A 16,913-nucleotide genomic window follows, 5' to 3' on the forward strand; every position below is an offset into this window, starting at 1 on the left:
GAAATTTATTAGATACGTGCATACGTCATAATGCATACTCGTTTTGTTATTAATTAATGAACAAAATAAGTTAATGAACGTAGGTAACAATACGAAAGTGGAAGGAATATGGCTACACTGTATATATGTACCCACTGCACGCAGCCCTTGCACATTACGCCATCTAGTGAAAAGTACTTAAATTATTCCCGTGCATGGTAGAAAATGTTTCTGTCAAAGTCCTGTAGTTCGTGTGTCTCATCGCAGCACGGATTACTTTTGTTTTGCTTGTTTCTTTTACCTCAAATTGTTAAAAATAATTTAAAATTTCTGAAATTTCAATTTTGAGTGGAAGTCTCCAAACGACTAACGAAAGAATGAATCGAGTCTAGAGAGGCATTTTATAAATTATTGAGCATTTCACGATTTCATTTTCTGATTTATTTAATTGCAAAAAGTCAAAGCTTCATTAAATAACTAGTAAAATAAGTTCAGGGGCTTTAGTCTGTCGTGTGAGTTGCCCAACGACATTTGGTGACGTTACCATCTACTCAACTCACTATCGTAAGTTCAAATCGAATATCAACTAATTCGCAAGTCCGCTCGATTGCCATAGTTTCCAGGTCAGATACTCTAAAAGTAGCACGGAATTTTTTTAAAGTAGCAGAATCCACAAGGAAGTAGCACGTGTTACCCGGTGTCACGAAACTCTCTCCAAAAGCGCCACTATCTGTGGTAGTATGCGTAGACCAGTGTTTCTCAACGGGGGCGATTTTCCATGTTGGGAGGCGATTAGTAATAATTTATATTTTGGGGGGCTAAAAACAATTTTCTGGGAGATATAGTAAAACATTATATTAAACATAATTAGATAATTTATTCGTTATATCGCACAATAATTAAACAAATAACATTATACTAGTCACTAGTCTATTTAATGCAATACGAATTTGAGGACCGAGGCTAACGCCGAACAAAGGGTGATACTACGTAACCGTTTTATTGAAGGGGGCGACGATTCGTTAGAGGTTGAGAAACACTAGCATAGATCAAGTGCCACTTTGAGCTACTATATCTGTGAAACGGCTTAGCTGTGCCATAAATACCTTTAGGCCTATGTGCCATAAACACCTTTAGGCCTATATGCCAAATGGGTGCAAAAAGTTCTACCACGGGTATTTTTCCAGATTTTAGTTGCGTGAGAAGAGTCGAATGTAACGGAATATCACGCGACACTCGGAAAGTCACTTCTCACACTGCAGACTTAGCTACGGTGAGAAGTTCTAGCCAGATGACGACATACCTACCCCGTAGAGCATCACGAGTCGTATCTTGCAATTAGATCTTACGCAGTGGCTAGAGCACGAATCTGTTTCGAAATGCACATCTATACAGGCTTTATTCTAAGGTGTTGGCTTCTAAGGCCTTATTCTAAGGTCCTACTGGACAAATATCTGTTTTGCTTTGGCCAAGCCAAATAATCATAGCGTTAATAAACCGTTCTAAAAGACTTAAATGGAAAATAAGGACAATAACACAAATCTTATATCCATATAATTATTTATTAATTTTGGGAATTTCTTCGAGTTTCTACACCATCAATTAATTCACGATGTAGGGCCTACGAAAAAATTACCCGAAATTCATAGTTTGATTATTTGATAAATAAATGATCGAGTTTTTCTGTTCTGAGTATTCTTGGTATAAATTCTTCTTCTCTGATAAAACCAAGAAAACCTTTTTGAATAACTTTAGACCTTTGAATAACCTAAATTTTTAATTAAAAATGTTTAATTTTGATCACGTTAAAATCAGTGCTGTTAAATTGTCAGAGACCTCTGAAATGTTATTCTTAGAGATAGAATAAACAACAGCATGTGAACTGATGAACAAATAGGAGTAATACGACATAAAGAATTTCCAGTTGCGTGAAAACAACATCTGTACAAATATTCTGCCAGGTTCAGCGTATACTTAATTATACTTGTTTTTTAAATCGCATCATATACATATTCACTAATCAAATAATATATAATATAAAAAACATAATAATTTTTTTTATAAATTATATGCGAATTAATAGAAATAACGGCGAAAAACTTTTAAAATGCATTCAGTAAATACTTTACTATGCCAAATGCTGTCTTGATTACATTGTATTAGTAGACTAATAATAATTATAAAGTTCTGATTCATCCGATTCTGGGCTTTATTAGATTAGTTTGGACCACAAAATATCGAAAACTCTGCATGCGTATAAAATTGCACGTCAAACATGAGGTTATCGAAGATTAGCCTCACGTCTTAGATGCCTGCCTTCTATGGCCAGAATTTGCGAGTTTTGTCCATTTATCTGTTATGCTTACTTAAAATTTTCATTTATGTAATGAAGTTTAACAATTGAGTACAGTAGGCATAGCCTCAAAAGCCTGTGAGGCGCTTCGCCACTGGAAACTACACTCGTAAATTAGCGAGAATTGAAATTGAATTAACTTTACTTTTCAAACGTCTGTTTCGATTCGTTTGTCTAACAAATAGACAATTATGTGTTCGTTTTTGGAGAAGTAAAACGACGTATGATTTCCAAATAGAAAGAACAGAAGGACTCTTTTAAATATTTTTGTAAGTTTCCGAATGGCCCACAGTATTTAATTTTCTCAGACATGTGTTAGGAATACAAACAAAAAATATGAGTAACGTATACAAAGAATGTTTTTATCTCGAAACTTCTTTCATCGTCAACCACGCATTTCAAAACCTGAACATTTACATGAGAAACCCAAACTCAATTTTACAAAAGCGTAGAATCGCACTGTCCACACAACAACGTCGTTGCTAAACAGCTAAACGGGATCGTCAAGAAACGAAACGAACACGTTTAGCTCCGCATGGCGGTATTATCAACAGTTTAACGACAAAATAAGCTTTTATTTGCATTGGCTATCTTGGGAACTGGATAAACTTCCCATTTTATAGCTGTTTGAAACATCGCCATCTTGGGAACTGTTTAAATATTATCTCGTTTCTATTATCTCTGCGATTTTCTCTTTATAAACATTGATTCCTTTACTTTTGTTTGACGTAATATCCTATTCTGCGCTTTACTATTATTATAGTAATGCGCAGAATAGGATATTACGTCAAACAAGTAAAGGAATTATTATTAAAGTATAATAATAGAAAATTGACATGCTACCGTTATTGTCGTTTAAACGACTGACGAGATTACCTGGTTAAGCCTGATTATCGACAAGCCATATTACATCGTCTGTGTATTCTTCTTGTGTTTCGTTCCAGCTTTTCCTTTTAACTCTTCTAACCTACTGCCTGGAGTTAAAGTGGATCCGGATTCTAATAGAAATGTCGTGAGTCACCATTTTCCGAATGTTCGATTGAATTTCTTCATTTGTTTACGTTGATGTTTTGTAGAGCCAACTCATAACCAGCAAAGGTTACCCTGTCGAAGAATATTGGGTCCAAACCGAAGACGGATACATTTTGGGTGTTCAGAGAATACCCCGAGGACGATCCGATCCGGAACCGTCCTCGAAAACTCGTCTGGTGGTGTTCCTTCAACACGGACTCCTCTCTTCTTCCGCAGATTGGGTGATGAATTTTCCTAATAATAGTCTAGGTAAGTGATTTCGACACGATGATTTTAAGCAGAGCAAAAACAAAACTATTAACTTTCATCTGATATCGTTGTTTATACACGTATTATACAACTTATTTTATTCTATCATTGTTAAACTCGCGCCTTCTTATCTGTATGAAACTTAAACGACACTTCCATTTTGTTGGTTCTGCTTTTTTAAAAAAAATGTCAAATCCGTATTTCGGTTTTTACACTTATTATTTACTTCAGGTTTTATCTTAGCCGATGCCGGTTACGATGTGTGGTTGGGAAACCAAAGAGGAAACACTTACTCCAGGATATACGTCAAGTACTCGCCACGAGACAAAGAATTCTGGCAATTCAGGTCAGATTAGGACTCAAGTAAGTTGGTTCCCTGTGGGGACAGAAATCGGACGACTTCCTTCTTTTCAGTTTCGACGAATCTGCCAAGTACGATCTTCCGCCATGATTGACTTCGTTCTGAACGTCACCAATCAAAGTCAATTATATTACGTGGGGCATTCCGAAGGCACCACGGTGGCGTTTGCTCTTCTTTCGGAAAGACCAGAATACGATAAGGTGAGGAAAACGTCGGGAGGATACGTTTACGTTGTAACTTCTACCTTTTTTGCAGATAAAAGTCGTCGTGGCTCTTGGACCCGTTGCCACGGTGGGTTACATCACCAGTCCCATCCGTTATTTGGCTCCTTTCGCTCCCATATTAGACGTGAGTGGCGACGAAAAATTCATAAAGACTTCTTCTATTTAATTTCTATAAAAGTTTCTTTCAGCCCTTGTTCCAGTTTTTTTAAATTTGACGAGTTTTTGCCCAAGGACTTGCCCATGAAATTGTTGGCTCGCTTTTTCTGTGGCAACCGAGAATTACAATTCTTGTGCGAAAACGTCGCATTGCTAATCGGTGGATTGAACACTTCTCAATTAAATAAGGTAAACTTGGGGACAATTCTTCACACAAAAATAAAGTAAAGAATAACGAGACGTGTCTTTCTGACTCGTCTGGAAGTCTACACTGCGCATTTTCCCGCCGGAACTTCCACCCAAAACGTCATGCATTTCGCTCAGGTGAGATTGAAGTTGAAAGAATCGAGGAGGAGGGAAGAGGTTGGAGAATCTAAGTGACAAGAAATTCGACTATAATATATATATATATTATTTTTAGATGGTGAATTCCGGAAATTTTCAGAATCGTATGATTTTCAGAATGATCGTATGATCATGGAATCACCGAAGTAAGATCATGGAATAACCGAAAACATGAAAAACTACAATAGGGTAAGATAAAATTTCTTTTCTCTGTTAATTGAGAATATATATCCGTCATCCTTTCCATCGATACAAGTGTTTTCTGTTATAGACCACCCCACCGGAGTACAATTTACGGAATATTGTAACTCCCGTCTGGCTTTTTCACGGATTAAACGACTTTCTGGCAGATCCCTTGGATGTGACTCTCCTTAGTATGAATCTGAAAAATCTGGTTGAGTCTTACCAAGTCAGTCTGCCCACATGTGCGCATTCGACTTCTTGATCGGAAAGGATGCACCTGATTACGTCTACAAAGAAGTGTTGAGAATAATGCCAACGATGTAATTGCCGACGTTTCGTCATCACGAATTAGTCTTTAAGAAAATTTAGAAACTTTCAGAAATTGTAATATTTCAAAATATAAATAAAAACTGAATTTGCACGACCTACTTCGGTTCCGTGCGCTGAAATTTAAATTGTGGAATTTAATACACAAAAATTATTTTGGCATACTGTAGTTAATTAATTTTTACAATGTATGTATGGAGTACTTTTCTATTCCAAATGTGGTCTAGCGGTATGTCCTACATTTGTAATATTCATTCTGGTCATCTCTATTTTTGAAAACAATTTCGTGGAAATACCGCGATGGTTATCTGAACTATTGTCAACATCCAGGCGACAAGATAAGGATCAGTAATAAACAAAATGTAAAATTTTTATTGTTTTCTTTATTAAAATCACCATTTTTTTTTCTATTGATCTACTACCAAAAAAATTTAAATAATATCGTATATGAAACGAGTAAAAGAACGATTTTGTAATTAACAAATATATTTGTACATACAGTAAAAGCTTGGTTTTCGAACATAATTCGTTCCTAAAGATTGTTCAAAAACCGACTTGTTTTAAAACCGAAACAAAACTTCCCATATGAAAGAATATAAAATAAATTAATCTGTTCCCGATCCCCAAAACAAAGCCTGTTTTACCTGTTTAGCTGTATTTTTTGCATGAAAACACCTAGAAATGCAATATAATATCTATATTCTTCATATATATATATCTCTTCTATATATATATATATATATATATTAAAAGTAAAATGTTCCCTCACCGCCAACCGAAACCGAAACCGAAACAATCATATCACAAAGTGCTATAAATAGACACACTATTCCGACTGTCTGGATGAAATATAACCAAATCAATGAAGACACAGAAGTACTTTACCCACACATTCCGAAATATTGTGTTTCAATTCATTTGATTTTAATTTGAATTAATTAATTAATTATTACTTTATTATTTTTAAATGTAATTATTATTACTTTAAATTAAATAACAAAAATTTATTAAAGTAAGCATATTTAAATACGAATTCTTGGGTGCCATTTATAATACGTGAATGTCGATTAACGCTGTTTGTACTAATTAAATTGATTTAGAATAAACTTCGGCGCGTACCGAAAAACGGAAATAGCATCTTTTCCGCATACGCATCGAAATCTAATTTAAATAGCAAAGTCATCAATGTGGTGACGTCTAATGGCGCGGACGATCTCGGTGCCACTAACTTCCGAATCGGTTGTCCCCGTCGTTGATTGGTCGGGTCGTCGACTTTCTTTAACATAGGAAGTAGGGTTTCTCATTTCCCGGTCTTTTTCTTGTCCCGGAATTCCGGGATAAAAGTGAACTGTTTTCCCGGGATTCCGGGAAATCCCGGGACAAAATTAATTATTTTTAAGATATACAAAATATCATGAAATCAAATGATATAATTATTTTTCGCTTTTTAAAGTAATTTAATACGTTCTGTAACCTCCAAAATCATATTAATAATGCTTTGTAAGATTTATATTAAAAATTACCTTTGAATTACGTAGAAATTTTCACAAATAGAAAAAATTTATTAAAGTTTGCTGAAAACTGCATACAACAACAACATTTGCACAACTTGTCGTTACGCATTTATAGAGGGGGTGCAGTCACGTGATATAACGTCATCGCCTCTGCCCAACAAAACAATCATCGCCATATTGGTTGCTGATTTCACGTTACCCTGCTTGATCACTTTATTACGTCAACGTGGAAGAAAGGAATTTTACTGCCATTGCAGCCGATTCAAAAGGTAATGATTTGATAAAATATAAAGAGAAAACTTTTTTTATTGAATTGGATCCATAAGAAATGAAACAAATGGACTTTTCATCCATCGATTTAACCACGTGGCCAACTATAGAACACGGAGACACAGTAAATTATTTGGAAACTTCTTTACACAAAAACTCCTGATCAGCCAATTCCAGAATGGAATTCCAGTCTGGAATTGCTATTTATGTTATGCTGGTCTTGATAGATATTTGTGTTTATACTGTATGGGTGTATATAAGCAAATAAGTTTTTGTGCCCGAAATGCATTCTAATTAAAATTTGATTGTGGTTAATTAAAGGCTAATTTTTGTAAAAATTTAGTCTACTTTTCTCCAGTCAGTCCCTGATATGATAAGCCCTCCAATTTATTATAGCCATATTTATTAGGCTAATTAATTTAATCTAATCTTAGTAATAGGTTGTTAGAGACTTGCCCAACACAAAACCATATTGGCAAAAGAAAAAACATTTAATGGTAATTATAAATACAACTTAACTTAAAATGTGACTAAATATACAATTACATTCATCTTTATATTAACGCAATTATGTTATGAGTAATGGAAAGTCTCATACGAAGATACGTACCTTTCCTACAAGCAAAATTAAATCATTACGAATAAAATATCACAAGGAATAAATTCGCTTGTCATATAATTATGAGAATCGAGTGATTTGTATGCCTTCATCTAATCCAGTGTGACAGCGTTAGTTGTTAAAACCAAATAATTTACTGTCTCCATGTTCTATAGTTGGCCACGTGGTTAAATCGTTGGATGAAAAATCCGTTTGTTTCATTTCTTATGGATCCAATTCAATAAAAGAAGTTTTTTCTTTATATTTTATCAAATCATTACCTTTTAAATCGGCTGCAAAGCCAGTAAAATTCCTTTCTTCCACGTTGACATAGTAAAGTGATCAAGCAGGGTAACTTGAAATCAGCAATCAATATGGCGCCTGTATAAGTAAGCGGAGTCATGTGACGTCACGTGCACCCCCTCGATTGAAGCTACTGGGCATGGTTAAAAATTAAGACAGCATAAGCACAATTATTCCAGATATTACTGGTAAAGGATTTTGAGTCCTGCCACAGATAAGCTACGTATTGATTATTGACCATTTGTGACGTGCCATAACGAGCAAAAATTGAAAAGAAAAAAAACTAATAAGTATGTTTAAAATTAATAAATACAAATGTATTCTGACAGTTTATGAATTAATTATACTTTCTATTTGCAAAATTTCCTCAGCCTTAACATAAAATAAGAAAAAAGTGAATTTTTAAGAAATTTGCGGGATTTCCCGGGTTATAAAAACAACCGGAATTTCGTTTGAGAAACCCTAATAGGAAGTATAGAGAGTTGACCGCGTGTGGCCGACTCTTATCGAGTATCTTGTTCGGCAGCCTGGACAAATATAAGTTCAAAATTTTGTCCATGCACCGAATTGTTCAAAACCCGAAGTTGGCAGTATATTTAAACTAAAAGTATAAAATATTATTGTTAATTGTCTACTTGGACTTTACTTATTAATAGGACTTATAAAAAGTCCTATTAATAAGTAAAGTCCAAGTAGACAATTAACAATAATATTAGAAAAAGCTTTTACAATTGAAAGTATAAAAGTCTGAAAGACTGTTTTCGAAGAACTACTTTCCTTTTATCTGCTTTGTTATACAATAATTAACTATGCTACAGTGCAGTACGTTGTTCCAAAACGTTTTCTTTTTCTAAGTAGGAAATATAACTTACAGGTCTTAACCGTATCTATATATATACTACGGCCGGATGGCCGAGCGGTCAAGGTGGCAGACTACCGCTCTGGGGACCCGGGATCGCATCCGATCGGGTCGAATAATCCCCAGGAATTTTTCGGGGGGTGGTCCGTTCGGATATGTCGGGCCCCGTCCCTCACCACCCGGTCGCCCCATTGTGGGCCTGGCCGAACCCATAATGGGCCTTCTAAAAGAGACCCTCTTAGTGCCCACAGGGCAGAAAGAGTTAAAAAAAACCGTATCTATATACGTATACTGTATTTTGCCAATATTTACAAAAAAGAAAAAAAAATGTCCGCTAAATCGTATGCTTGTTAAGCGTTCAAAAATTTTTAAATTTCTGTCGCCCATTGTGAATCGTCCGGTTGACCGTCTCCTAGCTGTATTGTGTGCAAAAGTTTTTATACAAATATTCTCGCACATCACTGGTTCCACACTTCGCCGTTAGAAGAGTGCAATGCAGCGTGGTGGTGTCCGGGAGGAGAAAACATTTTGTGTCCTGTAATTCCACGAAATAAAGCCTTACGACAGATTCGCCGAAACTATACATTTTCTATGCAGTGTTACTGGCCAAAGTGCATGGCCTATATTCTTCGTGGATTAGTTTATTTGTATATGGCAACGGACACGTCGGTGGTCTGTCGAAGGGGGATATGTCTCAAGAGAAAGACATTCTAAAGGAAACTGGTCCCTATTTACGTGTTAAGAACATAAAGAAAACCGGAAAAATTCCACGTAGCCAGCTCGTTGACCTGGCGCCAACGCACGACCATCTACCAGTGTTCGGTTGTTTTATCTACTCGGCCACTGGTGGGCCTTCTTCTTCTTGTCCATAAGAGTTATAGTCACAGGCTCGATAAGTTGAAGCAGTGGCTCATGCCTCGACTACAGGCTGACATCAATAAGTCCACTTACCAACAGGAGAGAGTACCTCAGCCAAACACTCCCGCAGAGATGGATCGAACGTGGCAGCAAACGATAACGCTCTGATGTCATGGCCTGCCAGATCCCCCCATCTGACGCTCTGTGATTTCTTCTTGTGAAGCTAAGTAAAAAATCACGTCTGTATGTCGCCATTAACACTCACTTTCAACAAACCAGGGAATTGCATTAACACGACAATTTCCACAATTGACTCAAACATGTGTCATGTGTGGAATGAATCAGACTATCGCGCTGATATCCGTGGTGTCATGCAACTGTGAGGACCGGGTTTAACCCGGCCCAAAATCTTTTTTTTTTTTGTTCAAACCCCCTCGTGGGAAATTGTAGAAAAGGTCGAAATTCAAAGGATGTTCAGCCTTCCGCCGCCGGAAAGCACTTCCTTTCTCTCCGGATCCAAACTTTTAGTCACGGAGATCGAATCATCAGCGATTCACCAACTATCGCGATTGGTGATCGAAGATAATGTAACGTAGTATATAAGGGGGAAAAGGCTGATAACGGGGTCGCTGAAAGTCCGAATAAGACGCACGTCCCGTCTGATCCGAATCGAGAATCGAAGGCCGAAATCCGAGGATTCCGAAGCCCGCCGGAGACGAGCCGCCACGACCAATCCTCCTGCCAACCTCAACGACCGGAGAACGACCGATCCTCCTGCTTATCATTACCAGCGATTACTCCAGCCGATTACTCCAGCCGATACATCCTAGGAAGAGGTATGACCCCGAAATTTGTAAACTCTCTCTCTCCCCCGCGGTTAGGAACCGGACGCGTTAGAGTAGATCTATTTTCTGTATTTTGTTTATCTGTCTAAATAAATCGTTATTTGTTTTCACCATGGTTCCGTTATTTCGAATATCGCCTTAACCTTATCGACGAACCCACACGCTTCCTCCACTCGACCTGACCAATACTTACCCAATCCCGACAAGTCGGGATATCATTAAATTTTAGCCATCCGCGACAGTGGGGTGGGTCTTGCCGACCTGTTCGCCGAAAAAAAAAGGAGGTACGACTCCGTCCTACCTCCCGGCGTTATCACACAACGAAGAGCATTTCTGTCTCAAAAAACTTCACAGTATTTGTAGATATATACTTTACGTTGTATCGAAGTATTCATTTTCAATAAACAGAATAAATTTTTTAAACCAGAGTTTTTTTTTTAATAACCCAGTAGTTTACAGGAATCATCTTATTTCGACCAGTTTAAAATCGGTGTTATTATAGTAGGCTTCTCAAAAGCTATTTTTGGACATAAAATAACTTACGAGATGGTGAATATAAACATCGATGAACAAATAGGAGTAATACGACATACAGAATTTCCAGTCGCGTCGAAATAATATTACGCAGAATCTGAAAACTTATATTTTTAAATCGCATCCTCAGCGTATTCACTAATCAAATAATGTTATAAAAAACATGATAATTCCTTCATAAATTGTTTATGAATTAATAGAATTAATAGAATTTTCATATTTTAACGTCATCATCATTATCATCATCAACCATTATCAATCCACTGCAGGATGAAGGTCTCCCCAAGCCTCTTCCACAGTATTTTGTTTTGGGCATTTCGCTTCCATGTTGTGCCAAGATGCCTCTTGATCTCATCAACCCACCGAATGTGAGGACGTTTTCTTGGTCGTTTTCGATCTCTTGGTATCCAATCAAGAACTTCAGATGTCCAGCGATGGTCAGTTCTTCTTGCAATATGTCCAGCCCACTGCCACTTGAGGGATTTTACTCTTGCGATGATATCGGTAACTCCTGTCATTTTCCTGATCCATGTTATACGTTTCCGATCTCTCCTTGATATGCCAAGCATACACCTTTCCATGCTTCTTTGGGTAGTCTGTAGTCTTTGGATTTCTGATTTCTTAAGAGTCCAAGTTTCTGCTCCATAAGTGAGAACTGGCAAGACACACTGATCAAAAACCTTGCGTTTCAGGCACAGGGGCATCTGTTGATTTTTCAAGACTATGCTATTCCTACCAAAAGCACTCCAGCCAAGTTTTACACGTCTGTTTATTTCCTCCTTGATGTTGCCATCCATTGATATTCTTTGTCCCAGGTAAATGTAAGCATCTACCTTTTCCAATTCCATGTTATTTATTTTTAGTAGTGTTTCTTCACGTACAAAACTGTTGTACATAATTTTCGTCTTGTTCAAGTTCATCTTTAAACCAACTTCTTTACCTTTGTTTGCAAGTTCTTGCATCATGTCCTGGAGCTCTGAAGGGCTATCTGTAATGATGGCTATGTCGTCGGCAAATCGAAGATGTGTCAGGTGGTCTCCATTTATCAGTACACCCTTGTTCTCCCAGTTCAGTGATTGGAAAACACTTTCTAACACATTTGTAAAAAGTTTTGGGGAGATAGTATCACCCTGTCTCACTCCCTTTTCAATTTTAATATCGTTAGTATCTTGGAACAAGCGAACTTTTGCGGTTGCCCCTTCGTAAATGTTCTCAAGAATTTTGATATACATAGTTTCGATACCATATGCCTTTAGAGAGTTGGTGATTGCTGAAGTAGTTATAGAATCAAAAGCCTTTTCATAGTCAACAAATGCAATGCATAGTGGGATTTCGTATTCGTTTGACCTTTCAATGAGCTCCCTCACAACCTGAATGTGATCAAGTGTGCTGTATCCACTCCTGAATCCAGCTTGTTCTCTTGGTTGGGCAAGGTCCAGTTGTTTTTGTAGGCGATTAGTCAGTACCTTAGTGAAAATTTTATAAGTCACCGGGAGAAGGCTGATAGGCCTGTAGTTCCTCAGGTCTTCTATGTCACCCTTTTTATGAAGTAAGATTATTATTGATCTTTTCCAGTCTTCGGGGATTTTGCCACATTTAAGACAATCTGTAAAGTGTTTCGCAAGTATGGTTTCAGTAGCTTCGCCAGCTTCCCTCAGGATGTCTATAGTAATTCCATCCTCTCCTGGTGCCTTTCCTTTCTTCATATTTCTGATTGCATAAGCAACTTCTTCTTTAAGAATTTCAGGTACCTCATTTGTTACCTCATATGTTGTCTTTACTGTTGGTGCAGTATCTCTGGCATACAATTTTTTGTAGAATTCTTCAACTCTTGCTAATATTTCTTCTCGATCCCTGGTGACGGTGCCATCTTCCTTCTTCAGTGCAAAGATGTGTTTCCTTCCATTTGTTAATTGCTGTTTTGCATTTTTCAGACTTTTGTTGTTTTCAAGGGCTGTTTTCACAAGGCCACAATTGTATTTTCTGATGTCTTCAGTAAAACATTTTCGGATTGTTTTGCAGAGTTCCGCGTATTCGATGTTTGACGTTATATTTTCTTTACTTCTCTTCATCATCCGCCTTTTGCCCATCAATTGTCTTGTTTTTTCTGTTATTTTCTTCTCAGTCTTTCTAATTACATAACCTCCAATTCTAGCAACTGTTTCCATAATTATCTTGGTAATCTGTCTGTTGGTTTCTGATATGTCCGTTTCCTCTTTAGTTAAATTTTCCAGGACTGAGAATTGGTTTTTCAGTTCCATCTCGAATGTTTCATGTTGCTCTTTAAGATTCTTCAAGTCAACAGACTTGGTTGTTCTCATAAGCTTTCTTCGTTCCAATCTAGTGTTAAGATGAAGCCTACCTCTTACCAGCCGGTGGTCACTGCCTGTATTAAATCTATTCAGAACATTGCAGTTCTCAACGTTGTGTTGTTTGTTCGATAGGATGTAGTCACTCTCATATTTTCCTCCGTTTGGGTGGCGCCAGGTCCACTTTCTGCTTGACTTCTTTTTAAAAAATGAATTCATTATGTAGAACTTTTCCGCTTCAGCAAAATCCACAAGCATATCTCCACGTTCATTTCTTTTCCCATGTCCAAATTTACCAACGGAGGTTTCGTTCTTTTCCTTTGCTCCAATTCTTGCATTGAAGTCACCCATGATGATCTTTACATAATGTTTCCCTTTTCCATTCATCTGTTTTATTTCATCATAAAAATCCTCTATTTCTTCATCAGGGTGACTTGCTGTGGGAGCATAGACTTGGATGATCTGTAGTTTATACCTTTTTGAAAGTCTAAGAACTAATCTTGCCACTCTATCTGAAGAACTATCTACTTCTAAGATGTTATCTTTCCACCTTTTGTTTATTATAAAGCCAACTCCACTATTCTTTCCATTTTCTGTGCCTCTGTAGTAGAAGATATGTCCACTTTGCAGTTGAATTTGACCTTCACCTTTCCTTCTTACTTCACTCAGTCCTATCACATCCCACTTGATCTTGAGGAGTTCTTCTTCCAGTTCTTGTAGCCTTGGTTCGGAAGAGAGCGATCTGCAATTATAGCAAGCCAGGTTCATCATCAAATGGCAGCCAGGTCCAACCCGGTGATTCTTAGCACCCTCTGCTTTCATACAGCACTGGTCGCTGCCTTGACCAGGTGTAATCCTGCCTCCGGGGAATGAGGGCCATGGTTTCGGTTGAGTTTTCATCTTGGGGGTTAATGGCCATAACTCACCACGCTGGCCAGGCGGGTTGGTGAGTGAGTGCAGGTAGCCCTCCCTGTTGGTCTTTCCATCTGTGGCAACAACTACAAGATTTGGTACCACAGATGAAAGCTGCCAGTCCGCACCACGTGGAGGTGGGGTAGGACATTGGATAGCTAACCCGGCCGATTCCACGCATCGTCACAAAATGTTCAGCGTGTGGGTCTCCTTCCAGTTAGTGCTAGCTATCCTTTGCGGACCATATTTTAACGTACTTTGAATTAATTAAAATTAATATTTTATTATAACTGCATTATGTATCTTATTAAAAAATTGTATACTAAATGTGAAGAAAACGATAAGATTGCTATTGTATATTCCAGGGGTGGCCAACAAGTCGATCGCGATCGACCGGTCGATCGCCAAGCCAATTTTGGTCGATCGCTAGTGATGTCTTGACTTAATGTATTATATTTGTAACCGAACGCAACTGTGTGCATGAAGTTATGACTCGAGTCACAAGCAGTGAGTGCACTTCGTACTGAAACAGTGTATAAACATAGTATGTATTTCACACTTCCCCCTCTCCACTTAGACTATGCCTATGATAACAAGTCGATCGCGACACATTTTTACGATAAAAAGTAGATCTTATGTGCACAAAAGTTGGCCACCCCTGGTATATTCGAATGTCAGTGGCGGAATGGAAGCGCTTCCGAGACAGCTTTTAAGGCGAGGATAACTGAATGGTGTAAAGCGGCCATAGGGCATTGGCGCATGCGCTTTACAGAGCACCAACCTCAGCCTGTTTAGCTGGTGGAAACTACACACGTGTAACGCTTCCAACGGTTCTATCTTTTAGCCACTTGGTAGGGAGCTATCTGACTAAGTGAATTGTTTAAGATTTAAAAAATAAAGAGTATTCAATGTTATTTTTATGTACATTTTGTACATTTGTACATTATGTACTTTTTATTGCAAAGTTATATTTAATTACAGTATAATTAAAAGAAAATTACAATTATATTGACAGATTTTCAGACAAAATCTTTAGAATTTTTATCACTTTTAGATGTTTTTCATAATATTAAAATTATTAACAATTTTTCCGAGCGTATTTTAATTCTTTAAATTAAGTAAATTTTATGGGAAAGTTTTTGATTTATCTAAATTACGTAGCGAATCGCAGTATTTATATTCGTGCCCGGACTATATCGACAAGTAACTCTTAAACATAAAACATATTATAATTAATGTCGATCCGAACAAAGACGTATTAAAAGAATTATATGATTTAATATCATTAATATTTACGGTACCATTTACCGGTGGGTCTGCTGAGCGCAGTTTTTCGACCACGAAGCGAATTCATACATTGGCCAGGAACACTCGGTCGGAGGAAAAATTGTCGTCGCTAGCGTTGCTTTCGATAGAAAGAGAGCTTTCAAATGCGTTGATGGAGTCGACGACCAGCGACTTTTATGATAAAGTAATTAACGACTTTGCGGAAAAAATCGCCGAATAGAGTTAGTTTATAAAAAATTTTAAAAAGTTTTTCTATCATTGTTTGTATCATATCAATTTGTATTATTTGTATTTTAGAACTAAAATACATAAATTGTTTATTTTTGTCATTTCCAGTATTTGTTTAAAACTTTTATGGAAATGTCATGTACCGGACAGGTCTGACCCGTCACGAAAGACGCGAAAAAACGGTTAATTTAGAGAAAAATTTATTAGTTTAAAAAAACATAAGTAAAAGTCGCTTGTAGTCGGACACCCATTGTTTATATCAAACTGCCATGCAGAAATCATAAATCGCGGAAGGAATTGTTCTATGATCGGTGAAGATCGAATTTATCTTCGATTTTGACTTTTCTCACTCTCCAGGTAAGAGTCTCGTTACGTTTAGTAACCATGGACCCACCACTAGGGAAGCGTGATTGAGGGAGAACGACCAATCAAAATGGATGAAAGAAAGAACGGAGATTGATATAATTTCCGACAATCGAGGACACCTGGCACTCGGTTAACGTTTCGAATAACCAAAACGTCGTGTGTCAACGCGCAAAAAAAAAAAAAAAAAAAAAAAAACAATTTCTCGTCTATTGTGCCAACCCGTAACCCGTGCCACTTCGGACTTAGACCGTGTCCCCGACTCCAACGGACAAAGTCTCCCCGTGCCTTACGGACTCGTCAACGCCACTGTCCCGGAGCCACCTTCGATCGACCATCAAAGAACCACATCGACGCTCAGGACGTCCGAACGGCCGATTGTCCTAAAGCAAACTACTTTGTACATAGTGTATGTTTATTTTATGTTAAAATAAACGGTTTTTGTCAGATACTTGTCGTCTTTGTCTCTACAGCCACCACCTATGTACGAATGGACCCTAGACTATTACTGACGCGCAATTAACTGATTGCCCCTGGAAGTCGGCTTCTTACAGAAACACAGCTTCCCTATCATCAAATGTCACGGCACGCCACTGCTATGACCTTTTGTCTACTCGAACTCACCCTCCAAAGCTTCGTTACAATTCTCCTCGTTTTCACCTCTTATTCCACTAACCATCGTCCTCTGATCCGTCGAGTGAATTTAAAATGCAGTATTTCCTGAATTACTGCTTTCAGCTTTCGAAGAATGCTTTTCCACCCACCTGATACCCATGTAGCAAAACCAAAAGATTATAATGCACACGACAGGAAAAAGTTTATTT

The 16,913-nt window shown here is 37.5% G+C and overlaps 1 pseudogene; it reads left to right on the forward strand.

Moving 5' to 3' along the window:
• Positions 1-1,129: 1,129 nt before the first annotated feature.
• Positions 1,130-5,206, forward strand: LOC136977633 (gastric triacylglycerol lipase-like; annotated as a pseudogene).
• The last annotated feature ends 11,707 nt before the right edge of the window (positions 5,207-16,913 follow it).

Source organism: Centruroides vittatus, unplaced genomic scaffold, assembly GCF_030686945.1.
Source record: "Centruroides vittatus isolate TY-2023 unplaced genomic scaffold, ASM3068694v2 contig_461, whole genome shotgun sequence".
In the NCBI taxonomy this organism is placed as follows: domain Eukaryota; kingdom Metazoa; phylum Arthropoda; class Arachnida; order Scorpiones; family Buthidae; genus Centruroides; species Centruroides vittatus.